The sequence below is a fragment of the Gorilla gorilla genome, chromosome 10, assembly GCF_029281585.2.
Source record: "Gorilla gorilla gorilla isolate KB3781 chromosome 10, NHGRI_mGorGor1-v2.1_pri, whole genome shotgun sequence".
NCBI classification, from domain to species: domain Eukaryota; kingdom Metazoa; phylum Chordata; class Mammalia; order Primates; family Hominidae; genus Gorilla; species Gorilla gorilla.
Genome location: NC_073234.2, coordinates 102,699,134 through 102,722,100, shown reverse-complemented (window position 1 = coordinate 102,722,100; position 22,967 = coordinate 102,699,134). Strand labels below are relative to the sequence as shown.

The 22,967-nt window shown below is 36.2% G+C and overlaps 1 protein-coding gene and 1 long non-coding RNA gene across 2 annotated transcripts in view; one reads left to right on the top strand and one right to left on the bottom strand.

The window, feature by feature from the left end:
* Positions 1-502: 502 nt before the first annotated feature.
* Positions 503-2,448, bottom strand: LOC109029106 (uncharacterized). The gene is made up of 2 exons (XR_002008123.4): positions 1,771-2,448; positions 503-894 (listed from the first exon to the last, which is right to left on the bottom strand). It is a non-coding gene; the product is annotated as an uncharacterized lncRNA (long non-coding RNA).
* The window catches only part of MGAT4C (MGAT4 family member C), a 1,374,466-nt gene continuing 1,353,565 nt past the window's right edge, over positions 2,067-22,967 (top strand). The window contains exon 1 of the mRNA XM_063694191.1: positions 2,067-2,100. The gene's annotated coding sequence lies outside the window, so the exon portion shown is untranslated. The remainder of the gene's footprint in view (positions 2,101-22,967) is intronic.

Genomic DNA, 22,967 nt, shown 5'->3' with positions numbered 1-22,967 from the left:
CATTTGGACTGCTACAACAAAATAGCACAAAGTAGGTAGCTTATAAAAAACAATTATTATTTACAGTTCTGGAGGATGAGAAGTTTGAGATCAAGGCAGGCTCATTCTGGTCAGAGCCTGCTTTCTGGCTTATAGACAGTGGCTTATTGCTTCATCTTCACATGGTGGAAGGGACAGGGGTTCTCTCTAGGGCCTCTTCCATAAGTGCACTAATCACATTAATATCTTACCCTTATTAACTAGTCATTTCCACAAATCCCCACCTCTTAATACCATCACCTTGGGGGTCAGAATTTCTACATATAAATTTTGGAGGAACATAAACATTCAGACAATAACAATCTCCTATTTCAAAAACAAACAAAGCAAACACCTAAACAAGTCCTCTTTTATTTCTACTGTTGCTGCTTTCTCTTCATTTTCACACCATTTGTTGACAAATTTTACACAGATATTTATATGAAAGATAAAGGATAGGATGATGTCAATGAGATAAGGGAAATACAGAGTAGCAACAAGTTTTTTATTGAATGTACTTTTATGCCAGAATACCTCGTGAACATATGTGTCCAGTTCTCTATTTTGTATTAGTTATCTATCACTTCATATTACATTATCAAAAACTTGGCTTAAAAAATTACACATTTGTCTCACAATTTGTATTGGTCAGGAATCTGAGCACAAGTTAGCTGGGTCTTCTGCTTCAGGTTTTCTCACAGACTACAATCAAGGTGTCGTCTGTCTTTTGTCATCTCCAGAGCTCACTGGGAAAGGACCCACTTCCAAGTTCGTGTGGTTGTTGGCAGTATTTAGTTCTTTGGGCTTTTGGACTGATGCCTTCAGTTCTTTGCCACACAATTCTAACATGCAGTTAGTGCCATCAAAGTGTGTAACCTGAAAAAGCAATACACAGAGTCTACCGACAACATGAAGGCCACAATTTTTAGTAATCTAATGTCAGAAGTAATAGTCCATCACCTTTGCCATATTGGAAGCAAGTTACTTCCCATTTTCAAGGGAAGGAAAGGATTACAAATAGATGTGACTATTAGGAGGTGGGATCATTGCGGGCTGTCTTAGACATCTATCTGCACTCAGTTTCTCAAGTACTGACTATGTAAATGACAAACATAATTACCCAGAAATAATACATATAATGTAATTATCACAATCATCATCTAAATGTAGTATTGAAAGTATATAAACATAAATAAACAAAATGCAAAAAGTTTATGATCACCATGTACAATATGATTCAGATTTTATTGAAATAGTAGATAGAAAACATCAGAACTGTATAATAGGTTGGTGCTATAATTTCAGATTATAAAGAAAAACATGTATAGTTTCCATTACCCTTTTTCAATATGCAAAATATGGAAAGAGAAAGACCAAGATAATGAACCAGAAATGAAATGGTATTTATATTGTATCAAGGAATACTGTAAGTATTTTATGTATGTTATCTTATGAGTAAGCAATTGCTATTGAAAACCCCATTTTAAAGATGAAAAAACTCACCCAAAATATCATACCTAATAATATATGGAGTTAGTTAGAATTTGAACTTATGTTTTCTGACCTCAGCATCCAGGTATTTACATATTTATTTATTTATTTATTTATTTATTTATTTAAGATGGAGTCTCGCTCTGTAGCCAGTCTGGAGTGCCGTCGCGCGATCTCAGCTCACTGCAACCTCGGCCTCCCGGGTTCAAGCGAGAATCCATGTTTTTAAATACCAGGTGAAATTGCTTGCCCAGTAGTTACCTGCAAAGTGTTCCAGTATGTCCTTCTGGGATAACTAGAAATGGAAGGCCAGGAGCTGTTAATAGGTCAGAAGTAGTAGACTAAAAACTGACAAAGGACTATGGTTTGTTGTTGTTGTTGTTGTTGTTTTGAGACGGAGTCTTGCTCAGTCGCCCAGGCTGGAGTGCAGTGGCGTGATCTCGGCTCACTGCAAGCTCCGCCTTCCGGGTTGACGCCATTCTCCTGCCTCAGCCTCCCGAGGAGCCGGGACTACAGGCGCCTGACACTGTGTCCGGAATTGGTGGGTTCTTGGTCTCACTGACTTCAAGAATGAAGCCGTGGACCCTTGCGGTGAGTGTTACAGCTCTTAAGGTGGCGCGTCTGGAGTTTGTTCCTTCTGATATTCTGATGTGTTCGGAGTTTCTTCCTTCTGGTGGGTTCGTGGTCTCGCTGGCTCAGGAGTGAAGCTGCAGAACTTTGCCGTGAGTGTTACAGCTCTTAAGGCGGCAGCTCTGGAGTTGTTCGTTCCTCCTGGTGGGCTAGTATGGGGAGGCTCCGGCCGCACAGGAGCCCATGGAGTGGGTAGGAGGGTCAGGCATGGCGGGCTGCAGGTCCCGAGCCCTGCCCCGCGGGAAGGCAGCTAAGGCTGGGTGAGAAATCGAGCGCAGCGCTGGTGGGCTGGCACTGCTGGGGGACCCAGTACACCCTCCGCAGCCGCTGGCCCGGGTGCTAAGTCCCTCATTGCCCGGCGCCAGCAGGGCTGGCCGGCTGCTGCGAGTGCTGGGCCCGCCAAGCCCACGCCCACCCCGAACTCCAGCTGGCCCACAAGTGTCGCACGCAGCCCCGGTTCCCGCTCGCGCCTCTCCCTTCACACCTCCCTACACGCTGAAGGAGTGGGCTCCGGCCTTGGCCAGCCCAGAAAGGGGCTCCCACAGTGCAGTGGTGGGCTGAAGGGCTCCTCAAGTGCCGCCAAAGTGGGAGCCCAGGCAGAGGAGGTGCCGAGAGCAAGCGAGGGCTCTGAGGACTGCCAGCACGCTGTCACCTCTCAACACCACGCCCGACTAATTTTTTTGTATTTTTAGTAGACACGGGGTTTCACCATGTTACCCGGGATGGTCTCGATCTCCTGACCTCGTGATCCGCCCGCCTCGGCCTCCCAAAGTGCTGGGATTACAGGCGTGAGCCACCGTGTCCGGCCAGTACTATGTTTTTTAGAGTGATGATATCCAAACTAAGATCCTTTTGAGAGTGAAAAGAATTGCTATTAATACTTAACACAGGAGTAATAGACATAAACAAGCCAGTATCACAAGCAAACTGAGACATTTGGTTACTTTATTTTTCTGGAATGTCCAGGATTGGCTTGTTGAGAAGGCTTTTTAAGGGAGTTTTTAGAAAGGACATAACTAATAACTTCTTATCTTTGACTCTCTGTGAATGTGAACATGTATTTATCTGCCAAATACCATTTCTGCACACTTTTACTGCATAACAATCTCTTCTCACACAGCTACCAGAAGCTTCCATCTCCTTAGGAGAGAAAAAGCAGTTGAGGAACGGATGTTACCAAAATGAAATTATCAATATCAAACAGTGAGAACAGGACTAACACTTTAATAAAACATACCACTTGGTTAACTAATACACCCCATGCCTAGTTCTGCCAGTTTGCATAACTACTATATCAGGCACATTGTGATTATATTTCTTTATGTCAGTGGTATTCAAAAGGGGATGACTTTGCTTTCTGGGGAATTTTGGTGATGTCTGGAAATATTTTTGGTTGTCATAATAAGGAAGGCTGTTGGCGTCTAGTGGATAGAGGCCAGGGATGCTGCTAAACATCCTGTAATATGCAAGATCCCCTCTCCCTCCATCCCAACAGCAAAAAATTGTGTAGACCAAATTGCTAATAGTGCCAAGGTTGAGAAACTTCACTTCATATTAAAAAAGAAATGAAGAGCTCTTGGTTCCATGATTTCTTTTTTCTCTTTGCTATGAAAAGAACTGGCTACTCACTTATACACTTCAATAAAATAAATCTATATAGGTGGTGATGATCATTAGGACAGTAGGTTAGTGGATAAATTTTAATATAGAACAAAAGAATCCCTCTCTTTAACTCTCCTAATCCAGATGGATTTTTCATTAAGAATCTCACAAACGTATCTTCAACAAACTCATAAAACATGCCTTTGCTCCTTGACCCTCTGTCAGAAAAAAATACATTAAGCCATTTTCCTCTTCAAAAATTTACATTATTATTAATTACCAAAACCTGCTATATAATTATGAAATAGCAGCATTAAAGAAAGAAAGAAGGATAGTCTACTTAGGCAAACTCAACTACACTTAGAAAAGAAATTATTAAAAATTGTTGAATATCATAATGTTTAGAAATTGCATGCTCTATCTTAATAAATTGAGTGCATTTGAAGCAACTACAAAATAATTGTCAGAACATGTATTTTAAGAAGGAAGGCATACCTGAATCATTAGGTTACTATAGTAGCTTATTCTTATCAAAGTGCTTATGAATTATATTTTTGATATTTCAACTATGGAAGTTATAGAGAGAATACAGATTACTTTTGTGCTGTATTTTAGTTTACATTTATAAAGAATCCATTATAAAAAACAATGTAGACATATGACATTATTGCTTTATGTGCATTTTGCATATATTCACAAAACAATTTAGAAAGAAAAAAACTTGAATTAAATAAATTTAATTTTTTAATAGTTCAAAACCTTTTAAAACAAAACGACCGTCTCTTTTTAAAATCAGAAAATATAACAAGTTATAAGGAAGCAAATTAAGATTACATAATATATTAACAGGCAAAGGATGTTATTAAAATTTCATTCTTCCAGATTTATGCATATACTCATATGTAAATGGAACCATTCTGTTTTCCGTTTTATAACACATCTTTATTCTGTTATTTTGAGAACAATTGACTGGTTAAATACCATCATTTAATACGAAGTTTGGTCAAAAGGCTAATTGATGCTTCTTACAATACAACTAAGTATAATTAGCCTTCTGATAACCAGGTTATTTCTATTTATTTTATTTAGCCTTTCTGCTTTAATTTTAATAAGAATCATTTCCTATTCACAAGAAAGACGTCTAAAAAAAGCCTCTCTAAAATACTTCAAGTGTAGTCTAGAATCCAGTAACCTTCATAAATACATTTTCTAAGTGATAAAAAATATTTTGGCTAGTCTATACTCAATTTCTCTACATCCTTTTCTATGAAATACACATATGAACAAATGTACATAACTACATCTGTTGATCACAGGATTAAATAAATAATTATAAATTATTCAGAATGCAAATAAACTTATTTTATATGGCCTTAAAGAATCTATCATAAATTTGGATATATACTTCTAAATGTTGTCAAAAACCATGATGAACCTGAGACTTTATGCTATTTGCAAGCTAAAAAACAAAGTCAGATGAAGTTTTATAAAGTTTCACTGCAAACATCAGATTTCACATGTGCAGCAAAAGAATAGCTTATTACTCACTGCAACAGTAGTACCTGATGTATGATCATTTTCTTGTGATGGTCCCATAGCCCGAATTCACACAGGATGGTGAAACAAAGGCAAGGTGATGCCTGCAACTGCAGTGGGTTACATAACACGGGAGGAACCACAAACTCAGAACCCCCTCACCTGTTTTTGTGGTCTACAAGCAAACTCCCCTGTTGCCTTGGAGGGAGACACTCTATTGGACAGTAAGCTAAACTGCCCTTTGCTCCAGAGTGAGCCATTATTTCTGTCTTCCAAGTCTGTTGGTTATACAAACATCTTCAAAAAATTAATCTAGAACAGAGGGCTGTCAGTGTTGCTGCTTGCCAGACGTGCAGGAATGTTCCACATCCCCAGAGAAGTGTCTCCCAACTTGTGGTAGCTTAATGATGAACAGATCATTTATTTGGACAACAATCTCAGCTAGATAATTTAGGTCTGGACTATCTAGTTTTATAGGGCTACATTGTTCAACATAGTACTAATGTGTTCTAAAACAAACATGTAAGTCAATAAAGAATATTGTAAATTCCCTCTTTGACATACCCTTTTATAACCGTTATATATGAAAATATCTTATGTCATTCATATTTAATATTTCCATAGGGAGGTAGAATGTAAAATAAAGCCTTTCCTTAAAGAGTGCATTATAGAGGCCAGGACCAGTGGCTTATGCCTGAAATCCGAGCACTTCGGGAGTCTGAAGCCGGTGGATTCCTTCAGCCCTGAGTTTGAGACCAGCCTGAGCAACACAGCAAAACCCTGTCTCTACAAAAATTACAAAAATTAGCCAGGCCTGGTGGCCTGTGTGTGTAGCCTCAGCTATTTGGGAGACTTAGTGGGAAGATTACCTGACCTTGGGAGGTCGAGGCTGCGGTGACTCATGGTTGCACTACTGCACTCCAGCCTGGGCAGCACAGCAAGACCCTATCTAAAAAAAACCATGATAACTTTCTGAAATAGGTAATAAACTATTCAAATATTACCACAATTATAAAGTCACCTCCCCACCCACCTCTGTTCCTTTCCCTTCCATTCACTGCTATCTAACATCAATCATATTTTCAGTTTCTTAGTTAACCTTTTAGTTTTCTTTATCTAGATATAAACAAATGTGAGTAAATTCTTATTTTACCAGTTTCTTTCTTTCTTTTTTTTTTCTTTTTTCGAGACGGAGTTTCACTCTTGTTGCCCAGGCTGCAGTGCAGTGGCGCAATCTTAGCTCACTGCAACCTTTGCCTCTCAGGTTCAAGCGATTCTCTTGCCTCAGGCTCCCAAAAGCATGCCCGACGAGTTTTTGTATTTTTAGTAGAGATGGGGTTTCATCATGTTGGCCAGGCTGGTCTTGAACTCCTGACCTCAGGTGATCCACCTGCCTCAGCCTCCCAAAGTGCTGGGATTACAGGCATGAGTCACTGTGCCCAGCTTATTTTACCAGTTTCTTAAACAAAAGATAGCATTCTATTTCACAATTCTCCTTGTAGTCTTACTTTTTACATATTAAATCATTTCTCCCATGTCTATAGAAAGCTTCTTCATCTTTTTTTATCTGCATAGTTTAATTAATATACTTTAGTTTCAATTACTTTAGTTTCAATTACAAAGGTCTTTATCATTGAATAAATTACTGGTTTCTAATCTCTTGCTACTACAACAATGCAAAGATTTATTGTATATATGTCACTCTGCACCTGTGCATGAATAACTTCAGGACAAATTACAGAAATAACATTGCTGGATCAAAGGAAAAATGTCTTTGTAATTTTTGATAAACATTGCCCATTACTCCTCTTTAGGAGCTGTATCATTTTGTACTCTCACCAACAGTGTATAATATTGCTTGTTTTCATAGAGCTTTACTTAGTGATTCTCAAACTGGGGATTCATCTGGAAATGATAAAATTGGCCCATAATACACACCATATACTAGTGTAAATTTCAAGTGGATTAATTACTCAAATGCCAAAAAAATCAGAAAGCCATAAATATTGGAAGAAAACATAAATGGATTGTTTGTACACCTGGATAGATAAAAGTGTTTCAAACAGAAACACACATACACATACACATATACACACAGACATCTTCTGCATGTCAATTATAATAAAATATAATAATAATAATAAATACAGAAAACTCTGAAAGGAGATTCAATTGGGGAACAATAGCTGATTTACTACTGATATATTAAGCCAGTAATGAAAACACGTACTACTGTTTCATAAATAGACAAACTGACCAAAATAAAATAGAAAGGAAACAAAAATGAAAGACCATATACAGACTCAAATACCTATGAGAATTTAATAAGTCATTTTAGAGCAATTAAAGACAGACTGTTCTACCTTATTGCACCTTTAATTTTTTCTTGTTTCTCTAAAGGATTCATATTTTAATTTCTATTTATTTTCTGATTTTTTCAGTTCTCTTTTCACTTTTATGGATTGTCTGACCATGTCTTTCATGAATGGATTTCTGCCCTGACATTTTCCTTCATTGTCTGATGAGTTCACCATTATTATAAATGTTTTAATTCATGGCAGACTGTTCGCAATGTTTATCTGTTCTATGGTAATGTCTACTTAATGAATATTTTTGTAGGAAAATTTTATCATTCTCTGCCATTTTTCTAATCCTTATTTGAATATTTTCCCCCTTCCTTTTTGGTCACCCATATTTGGGTGAGTGTTATTTTATGGACCAGATTTTTTAAGAGATTTCTGCCTGGGATGGAAGGGAGCACAAATAAGAGTAATGGAAAAGATATCTTGCCTTTGTATTTAAAGGCTTGTTCCTCATCTGACACAAATAACTACTGTTTCCTTCAAAAGCGGTGCTTCTGTCCTGCCTTTGCTGCCTCTTTAACATTAAGTAAGTGAGGTAGCCTTTTTCTTTCCTGGCCTATTCTCCCAGATTCCCTCATCAGCTGCGGCGCGCCATGAATGCATCTAGCGGACATTAAGATTCCCTTGCTTTTGGAAGATGATTTTTGCTGCTTCTTTCAGAGCTTTCTATTCTATAAATTTTTTTCAACCTTTTCTCTCTCCCTTTACTCCTGCTTCTATAAAACAAATCTGGTATGTTCACAGCTTTTTTTTACTAACGGGGGGCACTCACTTTTTGCGAGTGCTTTTTACCTGGAGTTGTGTGAGATTCACCATTGCTGGGGTTCTTAGTTCTTCCAGTTCTGCAGCTTAGCTTCTGTGCAACTTCTTGCAGAAATTCCTACACGGCTCTACTGGTCTGGTTTTGTGTGTGTGTGTGGTGGGGGAGTGGGGCAGGGGGACAACACTTTAGAGAAAACTGTGATTTTTAAGTTTTGTACTTCATAATTTATATAAAAATAATTTTATGTTATTTCAGTTTTTTTTTTTCAGGAGGAGAAATGGTAAGACTCAGCAGTAAGTTACCACAACATTCATACTAGTCATCTTTTTAATTTTTTAAAAATAAGGGGCTTGATGCTCATTTTAAAATTAAAACTACAACATTTAATCAAGAAAAAAAGAAAGAAAAATAAAACAAAAAAGATTCTAAACTGGATTGAGTGGCAGCCGATCTTAAAGCATGTAGCACTGTTTATATCTATTTTTAACATTATTAAACATAAACATTTTATCCTAGTCACAAGGTCTGCTCTTTTCTCATATAATGCTGAATGTTTTGATCTTTTATTAATAATTATAATAAGACTTGTGGAATAAGACTATTCTATTTAATAGAAATAATAGCACATACATTTTTAATGAATATTGTTTTTCATAATATCCATTACAAGGAGCTCAAAAGTATTCCACTGGATATTGCTACTTATCTAATCATTGCAGGAAAATATTTAAAATTCTTGCAGGGATACATTCAATCAACAATGGAAAACCATTTATTTATAGTAACTGAATATTTCTTTTGAGCCAATATCTACTTTTCTTTCCAAAATTCTTATCGTAACCTTGTAAGTTCCTGTGTGTTCTGAGTCCTTGCCATTTCTTTTGAGTCATTTCCTATCTTTATTCCATTTGCTAACTCTGCTCTAGTCTTACTGACTTTTTAGTGTTCCTCAGATGATTCAAGCATACCATTACCTTAGGGTTTTTCATTTGCTGTTCTCTCTGCCTGGAATATTCTTCTTAGAGTTATCATCTTTGCTTATTTCCACATGTATGTCCAGTCTCTGCTCAAATGCAATATTGAGAGGCCTTTCTTGGATACCCTATATAATACTCCCAGGCCAGTTTTCTGCTTTATTTTTAATCATAGCATGAACATATCATATTTTTATGTCTTATTATGTTTAATATCTTGTAAGCCTCACAACATTAAAATTAATGTTTCATAGAAAGTAACTACTTGATTCATTGTCTTCACTGTTATATCCCTAGTGTTAAAACAGTGCCCAGCACCAAGTACCCAATAAATATTTCTTAACTAATTTATTCAGTCCTTCCCTTCTCACCTGTCCATTTAGCTTATTTTCACTTCCTCCTTTTCTACCATTTTTTGGTCCAGGTCTATCCTGATTGATCTTACAGACCCTGTCAAGAAAATGTGCATAGTATGAGATAAAAAGATGATGTAGACTGGATCTCAGCAACACGCTTATGGGATAAGTGCAATGTATTTGTCCAAAATGCTTTATTATATTTTGTTTTAGGGAAATAAACTAACCCCAAACTAAGCCAATAACCCTTTAAACTAAGGATTTGGCTTAAACCTTTGCTTGTTTATTATTGAGCACAAGTCCACAGGTGTGCTGATTTGATTAGATTAGATTACTCTGGATGGGTTAGGTTGACTAATCTCAGCTGAGCTCATTCATGCATCTACAATTAATTTGAGGGTTTTCTGGGCTGTGGCTGATCTAAGATGGCCTTGCCTAGGTGAGGTCAATACATGTGGTCTCTCTCATCCTCCAGCAGCCTAGCTAGTGCTTATTCCCATGGTAGTTTCAGGGTTTAATAAAGAGCAGAAGCATTGGCCATAACAAATCACAAAGCTACCCCAGATTCAAAGATTAGGAAAAGAGTCTCCACTCTTGATAGCAACAGCTATGAAGTCATACTGCATTGCAAACAGTGTGCAAATAGGGGGGAGTAATTGAAACTGTTTGTGTTACCAATGTTCCAACCTTTCCAGTGTGGAACTACCTTACCCTCATCTCAGTATTCCTGTCAATTTCAGTGATTATTCCACTGCCTACTGAGTAAGCATGTAACTCAAGATGTGGGCCAGTTGTATCCCAGACCTTTGATTTAGTGGTTGATCAGGGCTGGGAATATAACCACACAATCATAATATACCCTGATATTTAACTTGTAGATTGATATGGTTTGGCTGTGTCCGCACCCTAAATCTCATCTTGAATTGTAATATCCATAGCCCACACGTGTCAAGGAAGAGACCAGGTAAAAGTAATTGAATCATGGGGGCAGTTTCCCCCATGCTGTTCTCGTGATAGTGAGTGAGTTCTCACGAGATCTGTTGGTTTTATAAGTGTTTGGTAGTTCCTCCTTCGTTCATTTTCTTTCCTGCTGCCTTGTGAAGGATATCCCTTGCTTCCCCTTTGCCTTCTGCCATGATTGTAAGTTTCCTGAGGCCTCCCCAGCTATGCTGAACTGTGAGTCAATTAAACCTCTTTCCTTTCTAAATTACCCGGTCTCGGGCAGTTCCTTATAGCAGTGTGTAAACAGACTAATACATAGAAAAACATCTCAGAAACGTCTTCTTTTTAGAATAAAAGCTGAAAATATACATGCAGAAAAAGAGAAAGCTGACAAAAGGAGACATGAGAGATAAAGGGAGAAATAAAGTCCTGACACAGTATTTTAGCCCCTGCATCAGATGTTCTGGTGTTAGAAGCAATCTAGATTCCCAGAAGTCACATCTACATTTTAAAATAAATCCTACTCTCTCACAAAGCTGGTTTGAAGTAGGTTAGTGTATGCTTCAAACTGAAGTAGTCCTGACAAACACATCAGAGATAAACCTATGGGATATATCTGCAAGAAGATGGAGTGTTATAAATTCACTTGAATGTTTCTTGCCTATTGTTGATGTAATACATGAATAAATTGAGTACAATTGACTCAATGCCAGAAGTAAGATTTGTCATGAATTAATAATTTTAGGATTATCTGCCTAGGCATTTCACTAGCATGGAATGTTCACATATAATTATTTTTACTCATTCATTAAATTGATCACTTATTCAAAAATATTAAGTGAAAGATATGGGTTTTGAATGGTATGTTTTTTGAATGAAAGAGATAAAATTATCCTCATATAACTTATTTTTAATATTTAAAATCTTGAAATATTTAGATCTTTCAGAAAAAATAATTTGATGCTTGTTAATCTTAACAGTGTCAATGTTGAAATTGTGAATGTTGAATGATGAATTATTTTAAAAGTTAAGTTTCAAAAAACCAGCTGTTTTTGAGACATGACCAACAGAGTGAGAAAATCTATTTTATTCCTTTTTCAAAAGCTGCCCTTTTCTAATGTCAAGCAACTACAGAATGGATGAACTTTGGAAGTGTCAGTCTTGAAGTGTTATGCAATTTGTTCTGAGCATGAATCAGGCTGAGCCTTTAAGTGCATTAAAAACAAGGAAGATGAGCTGAACACATCACTAAAGGGCGAAAATACTGTTAGGTCTGCTTAGTTAGGTTTGCATGTCATTTATTTTACAGTGAAGATTTCCTGGTTTTACTGTACCATGATCTCATGTGCCAATATATCCTTAAATAGTTTATGGTTAGGCCATAATGGACAGAATAATTGGACTAAAGTAATGACATACTTTTTGACTTACTACTCAGAAATGAATAAACCTGCTTCCTATGAAAGATAAAAAATATAAGGATATTGTTTTCTGTAGCTGTGGTGGTCCAGTTTTGACTATACCAGTTTAAAATTAAATCATTCATTTATTCAACCAATGTTTTTTATGAAAGATATAAAACTGGTAGTATGATTTTCTTTTTACTAAATTCACAAATGATCCAGCCAAAATGGCCAGTGGCTTTAATACTGTTAATTTATTATGATTTCTGCTAAGTTATGACTTTTAGAATATGACTGCATGTTGTGAAAGCACACAGCCATATTTTTAAAGGACACATGCATGTCAGTACCCATATATTAAAGCCACAGCATGGTCCTGGGATGCTGGCAAGTAGACAGGGTTATTGGGAGAAAAATACAGTGGAGCAAAACGGAGGAGTACTGGAAGTAGGGGAATAGAAAGATCTGGCTGGAAAGATATCAACTCCTATTTTGTTTCCCTTCTCTTTGCCTTCGTTAGTGCCTGATTACCTAAATTTGAAAACTGAAATTCACCTTCATTTCTGAGACAGTATTAATAAAAACAATCAACAGCTAGAGCACATCTACTTTTTTTTTTCTCTCTTTCTGATTCTGGGCATTATTCCCTCCCCATTTCATGTGATTCCAGTGACTTTGTCAGAGATGAGGCCGTGCATTTCCCACCCTGTGCATTGGCCACTCTGCAAACAGAGACTGGTTCACAGCTGAGCACATGACTCAAAAAGAGCTGGTCAGAGCCTTTATAATATTGGCACTGTGAGAGAAACTGGTTACTCTCAAATTAATAAAAATATTTTATATAACATTAATGGAATGTTTTTTATATGCCAAAACCTATTCTAAGTGGTTTCTGTGAAAGAAATGCTTTAATTTTCATGATTTTACAATCATTGATATTTTTATTATCTTCATTTTATAGATAAAAAACTGAGGTTCATAATGTATCAAGTTGTTTGCCCATGTTATATAACTAGAAAGTTGCAGGGCTAGTGTTCTAAACAATACTGGTTTAAGTTGCTTTCTCTTAAACACCTTAGGATATTTATTTCCCTTCTGAAATTATAAATTAAAGGTACAACATAAGCCTAAACCTACTAGGGCTCTTGCTTGAAAACAAAGTCAACAGAAGAAAAGCACAGAAAATAGGAATAATAGTAATAATGACAATAACAGAGAAGAAGAGGCAAACTCAATGACATTATTCAGCACATATCTTTCAGTCTTGAAATGAATCACAGCACTTCCTCCTTTCATCCTTTTCAATCCCCAATACATATAGACAAAACAATTATTGTCCTATGCTAGCCAAGATTCTTTGCTGCCATGTTCTGATAACCTGATGATATACTGAGATGACTATTTTGAAAATTCAAAATGAAGAGAAATGGCTACCTTTCCTGAGAACAGTTCTGGTGTTCAGTCATTTAATTTTGTTTCCCTTATTCGTCCATTCTAAGGGCCCAAGATTATCATGGATTTTAATAATTTATATCTGTGATTAAATTCAGTTAAGTCTAAGGGAGGTGGAACATCTCTTTAAATATCAGAAAATACTGCTTAGTGAAGGACAGCCATTTACGGATGCTTTCATGCTCCATGGCCAGCAGCACTTAGGCTTTCTTGTGCTTGTTATAATAATCCTAGCACTTTGGGAGGCCAAAGCAGGTGGATCAGCTGAGGTCAGGAGTCCAAGACCAGCCTGGCCAACATAGGGAAACCCCATCTCTACTAAAAATACAAAAATTAGCTGAGCATGGTGGCACGTGCCTGTAATCCCAGCTACCTGGGAGGCTGAGGCAGGAGAATTGCTTGAACCCAGGAGGCGGAGGTTGCAGTGAGCCAAGATGGTGCCACTGCACTTCAGCCTGGGTGACAGAGCGAGACTCCATCTCAAAACACACACACACACACAAATGGAGCTCTCTGTCCTTTTCTGTTTCAGCACACTAAAAGAGTCAGTTTGCAAAAAGCAGCAGAGAACTGAAGCTCAAGACTGCCACATGCAAAGGTTGTCATTGTACACATGTCCTGTGCCCCCTTCTCCACTTCACTCCAGGCCTTACTCATGCCCTCATTCTGAGCCAGCTATTCAGGTCTCTGTTTCGGTAGTAATTATAGAAAGATGTTTCAGTTTTCAGCAAAGTGCTTTTCTACCAAAAGGAAGACAAAATATGTTATTCTTTTCACACCCTATTTCTTGTAGCATCTAAATAGAAGTACCTAAACAGGACATGCCAAAGAAATGTTAAAAAACAATAAGCTAGTGCTCAGCACCCACTAACACACAGAATGCTTCTTTTCGCTTAGCTGGCAAAATCTTTGAAACACAAAGCGAGTGACCAAACATGATTACTTCCTTTGTCCATAAAGAGAGTCTGGTGTTTATTCTTCAGCTTTTCCTGAAGCTCTGAAGGAACAATGACTTTCTTTACATGCAACTTTGTTGACTCCTCAGGACCTGTAGCTGAATATCTAACATCAAATAACTTTAGCCTTTAGAACTTATTTTCAAAGTCCTTTCTCTTTTGCTCTTGTAAACCTTCTTCCATTGTAGATCCACATAAAACCTGACCCTTCTAAAATTTCTCTGGTTCTCTGTATTACTTACGTTACCAGTTGAGGATAAAGTTTAAATTATCAGTGTGATTCATTGGTCTGAAACATTGTGGTTTCCTTTGAAAGAATTATTTTGTTATTTAGTTATAGATAAATATATTGCCATCTACATTTTTATTGTGAAGTATTTCAGGCTTTATAAAGCAAGGAGTTCTTAATCTTTTACTGAAAGTTGTTGCTTAAAGGAATTTTTTCCCTCAGTTTAATTTCTGTAGACTTTAGTTTGATTCTTTATTAATATTTAGGGTTTAAAAACACCACTGTCTTTAGAAGAATAATAAGTGTAACCAGCTAAATACGTGGAATAAGTATATACCTTTTAAGACAAAATATTAGTTTCTTTCTGTTTCTTGTGGAGGCAGCTGCCTTAGTCTTATGTAAACTGGTGCACTGACTGAATCTAGCATTGAATCTAGCTCTTGTTTTAAACTCGCATTTCCTTAAAGAATCATTAGGAACTCTATTGGCAATTACCAGAAGTTGATGGGAAAGTTTTTAAATGAGTGAGTCACACGTATATTCACACTGCAATCTGAAACATCATCTCTGTTGACTCTATACTTTGCTCCAACTCCCATATCCAATTACTCACCAGTCCTGTCTGTTATGCCTGTAAAATATCATGAGTCCATCCCATGAGGTCTAGTACAGGTATTTATCAACTCATATCTGAATTATTGCAATAAATTTCTATGTAACACGCATCCATTCCCATTTTTTAACTACCCCCCACCCCGCACCCTCTGCCTACAGAGACACACACACACACACACACACACGCACACACCCACACGCAGCAGAAAGGGACTGAATTCTGGGGAACAAGAAACAAACTGTCCACTACAAATAGAACAATCTATTAATACCAAGGATTATGTTTTTGTTTCCAAAACTATATTTCTGAAATCAAGCCACATCTGGCTTTAGAAGATATTGGACATGTTTCCCTTAATAAATGAATGAATATATTCATATGAATATACGGATATTATGATAGAAACAATAATACTGTATTTCTCATTCTGTAGTGAGCTAAGAAAGATCATTATAAATATTTGTAGTTAGGTTCCCTTCCAAGAGGTTCTAAGCAACATAACCAAAGATTGTACCTAAATATCTGTTTCAGTGTTGCTAGATAATTTATGAGATTTAGAGAGCATTTTTATTATGATAACTTAGATGATATGCTGTTGCCATGCATCATGTCACGATGAGAAAAGGTTCTGACAGTGGATATCCTTGTTTTATACCCACCTTTAGAGAAAAGGCAATGTTTTATCATTAGCTATGATGTTAGCTGTAGGTTTATCATAGATGACCTTAATGAGTTTGAGGAAGTTCCCTTCCATTTCCAGTTTGCTGAGAGTTTATGTCATAAAAAACTACAGGCAAGCCTCAGAGATACTGTGCGTTCTGCTCCAGACTATTGCAATAAAGGGAATAACCCCATAAAAAAAGTCACATGAACTTTTTGATTTTCTGCTGCATTTAAGTCATGGTTGCACTATACTGTAGTCTGCTAACTGTGCAATAGTATTATGTATAAAAAACAATGTACATATTTTCACAGTTCTTACAAGATAAGTTTTAGTTCTGAAAACTAAAATTAAAAAATACTTCATTGATAAAACATGATAGCAAACATATGAGCCTTAACTAGAAAACACTTAATTGCTAAAATATGATAGCAATCATCTGAGCCTTCAGTGAATTTGTGTGTGTGTGTGTGTGTGTGTGTGTGTGTTTGGTTGAGTGGGGTCTTACTGTAATGTTGATGGCTACTAATTGAACAGGGTGGTAGTTGCTGAAAGTTATAGTTGTGCAAATTTCTGAAAATAAGGCAACAATGGAGTTTTCTGCATCAACTGACTCCTTTCCCGAAATATTCCTCTGTAACACGCAATGCTATTTAGCATTTTACCCAGTAGAACTTTTTTCAAAATTGGGGTCAATCTTTTCAAACCTTACTGCTTCTTTATGAACTAGGTTTCTGTAAGATTCTAAATTTTTCACTGACATTTCAACAATGTTCACATTATATTCTTCAGAAACAGATTCCATCTCAAGAAACCACTTTCTTTGATCATTCATAACAAGCAAATCCTCATTCATTCAAGTTTTATTATGAGATTGCAGCCATTCAGTCATATCTTCAGGATCCACTTCTAATTCTAGTTCTCTTGTTTTTTTTTGTTTTTTTTTTTTTAACCACATCTGCAGTTACTTCCTCCACTGAAGTCTTAAGCTCCTCAAAGTAATCTATAAGGGTTAGCATATATATATATATAAGCTTATATATATACATATAATGGTTAGCACATATATATATATAAGGGTTAGCATATATATATAAGGGTTAGCATATATATATATATATAAGCTTATATATATATACATATAAGGGTTAGCACATATATATATATATATAAGGGTTAGCATATATATATATAAGGGTTAGCATATATATATATATATATATATATATATGGGTTAGACTTCTTCCAGTCTCCTGTTAAAATATATTTTTTGACATCTTCAAATGAATCGTGAATTTTTCTAATGACATTCAGAATGGTGAATACTTTCCTGAAGTTTTCAATTTACTTTCTTCAGTTCTATTAGAGGAGTCACTATCTATGCCTGCCATAGCCTTATGAAATGTCTTTCTTAAACAATAAGATTTTAAGTCAAAATTGCTCCTTGATCCATGGGCTACAGAATGGATGTTGTATAAGCCGGCATGAAAACATTAATCTCTTTCTGCATCTTCGTCAGATTGCTTATGTGACCAGGTGCATTGTCAATGCGCAGCAAGATTTTGAAATGAATCCTTTTTTTTTTCTTTTCCTGAGCAGTGGAGCTCAACAATGGGGCTAAAATATTCCGTAAATCATGTTACAATCACATGGGCTGTCATCCAGGCTTTGTTGTTCCATTTGTAGAGCACAGTCAGAGTAAATTTAGAATAACTCTTAAGGGCCCTAGGATTTTCATAATGGTAAATGAGCATTGGCTTCAACTTAAAGTCACCAGCTGCATTATCACCTAGCAAGAGAGTAGCCTATTTAAACCATTGAAGCCAAACATTCACTTCTCCTCTCAGCTATGAAAGTCCTAGAGGGTATCTTCTTCCTATATGAGACTGCTTCATCTTCACTGAAAATCTATTATTTAGTGTAGCTCCTTTCATCAGTTATCTTAGCTAGATCTTCTGGATAACTTGCTGCAGCTTCTATATTAGCACTTGCTGCTTCACTTTGTACTTTTGTGTTATAGAGATAGCTTTTTTCTTTAAACCTTAAGAACCAACTTCTGCTAGCTTCAAACTTTTCTTCTGTAACTTCCTCATCTCTCTCAGCCTTCATAGAATTGAAGAGAGTTAGGGCATTGGTCTGGATTAGGCTTTGGGTTAAGGGAATGTTGTGGCTGGTTTGATATTTTATCCAGACCATTACAACTTTCTCCATGTCAACAATAAAATGGTTTTGTTTTCTTGTCATTTTTGTGTTCACTGGAGTAGCACTTTTAAATTTCTTCAACAATATTTCCTTTGCATTAACAACTTGGCTGTTTGATCCAAGCGGCCTAGCTTTTGACCTATCTCAGCTTTTGACATAACTTTTTCACTTAAGTTAATCATTTCTAGCTTTTGATTCACAGAGATATGTGACTCTTCCTTTCACTTGAAGACTTAGAGGTCATTGTAGGGTTATTGCTTGCCTTAATTTCAGTATTGTTCTCTACTAGGAAATAGAGAAACCAGGAAATGGGGAAACAACCTGTTGGTAAGGCAGTCAGAACACACACAACATTATTAAGTTCACCATCTTCTCTGGATGTAGTTTGTGGTGCCCCAAAACAGTTGCAATAGTGACATCAAAGATCACTATCCACAGATCACCATAATAAATATAATAATAATAATAAAATTTGAAATATCACAAGAATTACCAAAATGTGACACAGAGACAGATACTGAGCACATGCTACTGGAAAAAATGGTGCTGATAGGCTTGCTCAATTAGGATTGCCACAAATCTTCAATTTGTAATAAAACTCAATATTGGCAAAGGTCAATAAAGCATAGTGTAATAAAATAAGGTATGCCTGTGTTGACTTTTATCAAATGCTTTTTCTCTGTTGAGAAAATCATTTTTTTATCTCTTTTAGATGACATTGTGGAATCAATCGTAGTTATGCAGTAAGATTGAAGTAGTGAAATGTCTTACATGTTATACCTAAAAAATAACAGACCAATTGAGCCATTTGGCAATTACTTAATAACACGTCCCCCAAAGTGGGGAGTTTAAAACAGCAATCATTTACTACAGTCTAAGAATCTGTGAAACAGCAATGTTTGGCTGGTCAAAGCAAGGCATGCCTGGTCATGGGGAAGAATCTCTGCTTCTCACTGCACTTTTGTGGATTGATTGGGGCAGCTTCACTCTTTATACTCCTCATCCATCTCTTGACACCAGCAGGCTAGCTGGTGTGTTCAGTGCCACTTAGGTTGAGGCTCAGAACTGATGCTCCATCTCTTTCTGTCTCATGCTAGCAAAGTCACTTCTGTGCCAAATTAGGTAGTACAGAAGCATATTTTGTCTTGTTGAAGAAACTCTAAAGTTACATGACTTTTTCTATAGGAAGGGATAAATAATTGCAACAAATAATGCAGTCTACCATCTGAAACAAATATAGGTAAATGGTAATTTTTAAAACTATAGATATCCATTATACTATTCTAAATTTATATTTTTAAATTTTAATAAAAATTAAAAATAAAAACAATTCAACAGAGAATGTCCAAGAAGGATACATATCTGTAATAGAAGAGAATTTTTTTTTTTTTAGAAATTGACAAGGGAACTATCTGAAGTAGAAATGGCAAAGAATATAAACAGAAAATTTGTAATATCACATCTAAATTACCAATAAATGTCAATATCACAAGTAGCCCCCAGAATGGAAATTAATATGAAGATGAATAGCACAAAAATGTTTTTAAAAGGGTAAATATATCCAGTGGTAGTGACTCTTGAAAAAAATTTTCATACATTTCATGTGGTTGCATGTATTTTTATGCATAAATTGAAGACATAAATTGAAAATTGACCTAGACACGTTTGATAATCACGTAGAAATATTACATCAGTAAATGCTTGCTAAAGCATTTAGTAAAAGAAAAAAGATTATGTCCTTCACCTGATACCAGGTTGAATATAGTATCACGTAGCCACTAAAGAAAGAATTCATTCCCTACCAGCTGGTAGGAAGAGAAGTCCACAATGCATTCCGAACCGAAGAAGCCAAGATGCAAGTATGTGTAGATAATATGACCTTATAATTTTTAATGAGCAATGACAAATAATAGATATGTATAATGTATATAATTACAGGAAAATATATTGAAAGACACCTATCAGGTTACTATAATTGAGTGTGGAAGAGTGAAGAGTGGGGAAATGGGGAACATGGGTCATAATAGAGATAATGCCTCTGATAAAAATGTCATGTATTAAATAATATTATTTATTTAAATTTCTGAGTATGTATAATAGGATGAAGGGTAGGGTCTTCCCTGTAGTCTCAGGATTCTGGGCTTCTGCCTGAAAGCTAAAAATAATGGATTATAAAAACTCCTTATAAAGAGTATCTACACACACTTACATAGGATTAAGTTTGTCTAAACTGGCCCAGTGATTGTCACCCAATATCCTACAAAAGAGAAGTCCAAAGTCCATTTATTAGGAATGAGGGTTTAAGGGGAAAATTTGTAAGAACAGAAAGCACTAGGGACATCCTTTTCCTTCTCCAGACCACAATTAAGAAAATCAGACCCCAAGGATACTCCTCAGAAAAATGGAAGGTTCTGAAATGTTGTCCTCTGACTGATTGTTTGTGGAGCAGGAGCTTGAGAGATTTCTTGGTAGAACATGACACAGGACCCTGGGTTTGGAGTGCAGTGACTCGGATCTCACTATCAAAGAAATCTGAAAGTGGGAACTTACTCTAACAGATGTGGCAAGAGGAAGGTTCTTGGGCCAAAACTTCTCTTCTACTTGATGGTGGGAACAACCTGACCTCCCTGCATGGCAGGTTTTGAAAGGACTTTGTTGGAAAGAAAATTCAGTTCAAAAAGTCTATGAAGAGTTTTATTGCCAGAGGGCAGGCCTGAGGGCCCGTTGTAAGAAGTCAGCAAAGCCTATTGTGTATGCCAGCCAAACGCTACAGTGGAGCATTAAATGCAGGTGAAGAATCTGTAGACTGGCTTTTTATGAGAGAGAAAAGAGAGGCAGAGAAAAACCATGTTTGAACATTTAGACACTTAGTTGGGAGAAGTTATTGGCAGCCTATAAAGATTAACAAATAGCACCAGCTAATTGAGAGACTTTATTTATTATACATTCATTTATTCTAATCAGTTGTGAGAAGAAAGAAAAAAAAAATCACACTTAATTTCTTTTTATTGCTGTGTCCTGGGCTGGGAAAACAAGAGAACTCTTACACTGAATGGAAGATTAAAATTTTTATTTAGCTTAGACTAGACATTTTCATTTCCTGAAAGTGACTCTTAAGCTCTGAGATCTGACCACATTGTTGCTAAGAGGCAGAGAACTGAGAACCATCAGAGTGTTTTAAAAGTTCCTTCAGGAGTGGAAAATAAAACTATTTCCTGATTTTTACTCTATTGAGTTTAGCACATTGTTATAAAACCAGGCTGTTTGGGAGTTTATACATCCCTTCACATACCTACACACAGAGGTGAATAAAAGATTGGTCACTAAAATATTAATGTTATCTCAAAGAAATGGGATTTCAGGCATTTTTAAAATGAAAGCACAATTTTATTCAGTGGAAACCACAAGTTAGAATTAGAGATTGGTCTTCATCTTTCTTTTAAAGCAAACATATTCTCCTAAGGCTTATCCCTAACTGCAAGTACCCAGACACCAGCAAAAACCGTCTCGCAACACACGTACACATACATAATGCACATACACAAGAATACAAAAAGAATGTCCTCAAAACACTTCCATACGAAGTTTCTGAGACTTTCTCTGCACACATGCAATTTGTGGGGCTCATTAAAGTATGAGCCTCAATCAAAAAATATATAAAACCTTAAGTATTCAAATATGCAGCACAATCAAAGAAGCACACAGCTGATTGTTAAAATATGCAGCCTGTTGAGTAAATCCCATTAAAGCGAACTTCAGAGACTAAAATATGCTTAAAAATTAGTAAAATTTTATTTCAGTTTTCAAGTATATTCAAATATTTCAAAAGACACAAGAAGTTGTTTTGAGAAAAGACAAAACATTCAAACTGATGGTGAAAAATCCTGCAACAGATCTATGGAAGTGGGTTCTAGTGAGATGAGCATGGAGGGCAGGAGCAGAAACAAAAGATCTAGTCTCTCATATCACAGATCTTTCAAAAATTTCAGAAAACCAGAATGTGGTATGGTGAATATCAAATGGTGAGATTAGTTCTTCATTCCCTGGAGAAATGGCATCTTCATCTACTGGAGAAGATATAAAGAGCCTAGGGGATTGCAACTAAGGCAGAGAAAGAGAGGCATTTTTGTAAAATTGGCAGAAATTGCCTTTTTATCTTCCAAGAAAATGTTGTGAGGCAAAACTGTCAATTTAGCACAGCTTTGCTTTAAAACCACTTCCTTATTTTGTGCATTAATTTTTAAAACTTTTTTTCACCCACAAAGAATAAAACTGCCACTTTGAAATATTGTGGCTGATACTTATATTATACAGCTTGATTATGTTACATTAGTCAACTCATGTATCTTTATTTAATATAAGAAGGAACATTTAAAAATATTTATATACTCTTTTGGTGAACTCCACATGTGATGGGAAGGGATATGGCTGGCTTCACATATGCAGTCACTGTGCAGCCTTTCCATAATTGTGCAGATGGTTAGTTGGTAATATCAAGGAGCTTTTTTGCACAGATGGGGGCATAAAAATGATTAGTAGAAATTACACAGGAGGATTCATTCACATTATGACAACGTAACGGTGTAGGAATTATGACTTATATTTGTGAGCTGAGATAGGGCATAAAAAATTGGCCTATCAAAAAAACTGTAATCAATTCAACAATCAGTACCCAGAAGTCCTATAACATATTAAACCTATGGTCATTTTAGAAATACTCAGAAGGCTACAATTTAGATTTCTTCTTACTCAGGCTGTTCCCTCAACTGGCTT